Raw genomic sequence first — 3,011 nt, 5'->3', positions numbered from 1 at the left:
AGCCCCTCGGCATGAGCTGCAGCAGGAATTCCAGCTCATTGCCGCGCATGCAGAAATCGCCTCCGAAAAGCTGCCTTTCTCAAACACAAAGAACGAATAAATTGAGGCCTGAAGCATCTTGCTCTTGGAATGATTGCCGTGCCAGTCAGCCTTGGTACGTTTCACTGCAGCAGGGGTGATCACTTTGCGCCACCTCTCCAGCGGTGCACGGAAGTATTTGGCTGGCTGGGTGCTAGAGACAGCAACCTTCCCTGTGCCAAGTCACTCCAGTTTCTAGGGAGAGAGCCCGCTCAACTTCCTGCTGCCCCCCCCCCTCGCTCCCATAGGGATCAGAGCATTCTGTGGACAGTGTTGCCTCCTGTTCCTGCCATTTCATTCCCTTCCATACCTGTGCCACAGAAAGCTGTGATGGGAGGAGAGGTCCAAGCCACGCATCAGCAGCACGAGACGGAGCTGGAATCTGTAACTCTTGGTTCTTTTTTTGCTATGGCACTTGCTGTAACTTTCTTACTCCCTATTAAAGCCTTTTTCCTCTTGCCTCCTGAAATGAAGGGTGCTTTTGCATGCTGTGTCCTCCCTGCCCTAATCTTGGAGCTATGTTCCCTCAGAGTAGTTATTTCACATGGATGGAGTATTGACCCCTGGCGGCTCGCTCCTTTTACATCTTAGCAGAAGGCAGACGGCATTATCCCGAACAAAGGCAAACAACATTAGGTACCTAATGTGCAGTTGTTAATGCTCTGATTTTGTGCAGCTCATTCATGTTGGTGCAGAAGATTGCATGCTCATAAGAGAACTTATTCAGAGTTCATCTTTGCTTTACACAGAACAGGCCTCCTTGTACTTACAGGCATTCCACCTGGGGAGGCAGGGCTTGCTCTATCTTTTTCTGATGTTCCCGTGTACAGATTGTTTAAGCATAGGGAATCTGCACCCCACTCACTCCTCTTTCACTCACAGTGACAATAGAACAGTAGGTAGTGTATCGAAGTTTTGGTAAACCACAGTAGTGGTTTGAATAAATGTGCTGCTAAATTATTTTAAATGCCAAAATTGCATCAACTGCCTGTTTCTCAAATGGGTTATAGACAAAATGTTCCAAGCCTCAAAGAAAGATAGGTCTCTTCTAGAGGGCAAAGATTTGGTCTTGTTCCTCCTCACCGTTTGTGGTGAAGACAGAGCATGTACCTCTGCCCCACTGAGAGCCTGTAGCACATGTTAATCTGTGGTGTAAAGCAATGCCCTCTGTTAAGCAAAAAATGGACTCTCGCTAGTGTCTCATACTGAGCTTCTGTTGTGGGTAAGAGACTGCCAAGCTGTAGCCCATAAACTGATTCAAGAGCTGCTTTCTACTGCCTACTCTCAATGTACTGATGGCAGAATGAACACCCATTCTTTATGTGGTTTTTCCTGTACTAAGTTTACAAAAAAGAAAGTTGAAAAGGCTCAGAGGGCGACTGTTTAAAAGAATGTGATTAATAACTGGGCAGTTGGGCACTCTTGCCCTGACCTAGATGGGCCAACTAGCCTGACCTCATTAGATCTCAGAAGCTAAGTTGGGTCGGCCCTGGTTAGTATTTGGATGGGAGACCACCAAGGGTCTTGATGCTGAGGCAGGCAATAGCAGACTACCTCTGAACATCTCTTGCCTTGACAACCCCACGGGGTCGCCATGTAAGTCGTGACTTGATGCAAAAAAACCCAAACGGGTTCTCTCTCAAAGATATGAAGCCAAAGGGGTTTTGCAAGAAAACATAAGACTTCTGCTGTGTCTAAAGTTTTGACATCCTGTTTCCTATTTATTTTATTTATTTAATTGTATTTGTACCCCGCCCTCCCTGCGAACGGGCTCAGGGCGGCTTACAGACGGCACTACGGTTTCCTACGATCACTGACCATATCCACAGAGGAGGCCTGCAAGCAAGGCTAAGGGGATCAGTCTTCCCCTGCTGCTCCTTAGCAACATATTATTCCCAGGCAACTGCTTGGCTATTGCAGCCTCCATATATAGAAATCTATGGATGTGATGAGGAGTGATAAGGTTCTAGAAAGGATATGGGTTGGTAGGCATATGGTTAAATCCAGCACATGACACACGTGTGCATTTCTTAGTGTACGTTACCAACATGAGGTGGGTTGTCTCAAAGGAAGCCACAGCCTTCAGTTGGCAAGGCTGTTTTTGATAGGGCATTTTGGAGCTCATTAATTCATAGGGTCACCAGAAGTCAGAGGCAACTTGATGGCACATAACACAGAGACATTCTTCCACTGCATGCTGTTCCTGGAGGGCTCCCCTAGGAGGGAAGCATTTTGGACTGTTAGCAGTACAGGGGAAGGGGAGAAGGTTGCATTCTGCTGGTGGCAATTGCTTCCGTTAGCAGAAATTACCACTGGATCCAAGCCAAGCTGGGGGTGGGGGGGTTGCGGTGTTACACATTACCGGTTTCCATTCTCTGAAATGGAAGCTTCTTATACAGTCTAGTAGTCTTCAGCCTTTTCCGGAGCTGGGGCTCTTGTGAGCATTGCAAGCCGATGGTGAAATGAAAGGAAGAGGGGAGACTTATGTCCTCACACTGATCAAGGCCAGAACTGTGAAACCAAGGGAGCTGAGGACAGGAAGCAATTCACACCCCGTATGGTGTACCATACTAAGGAAGAAGCTGAGGAAGAGTCCCGTCACTGAGAAACATCACTGTCCTGCTGTTCTTTGAGCGTGTATGCCAAGGCAGCTTGATGTGGCACCTTTGCTCTCTCTGTGTGTGCACCAGTTCCATGGATCTTCCAAAAAAAAAGCAACAACAAAGGCAGCCCTGAAGGGGCTGAGGGTCCTGAGCCATGGGTTGAGACCACTGGCCTAGGTAAAGGTAGGTGTTTACTACATTTGTTGTGTCAGCTGGGGCTGCTGCTTCTGGGTTTCTACAGTTTTAGTGTTGGTAATGCTACATATGAGCTCTTCCTAAGCTTTTGACTCAATTTAGTTCATACGATCCATATCAGACACTGATCGCCTG

This window comes from Gekko japonicus, unplaced genomic scaffold (assembly GCF_001447785.1).
Source record: "Gekko japonicus isolate JY-2015 unplaced genomic scaffold, Gekko_japonicus_V1.1 scaffold1237, whole genome shotgun sequence".
In the NCBI taxonomy this organism is placed as follows: domain Eukaryota; kingdom Metazoa; phylum Chordata; class Lepidosauria; order Squamata; family Gekkonidae; genus Gekko; species Gekko japonicus.
Note: the sequence above shows the minus strand (reverse complement) of the source record.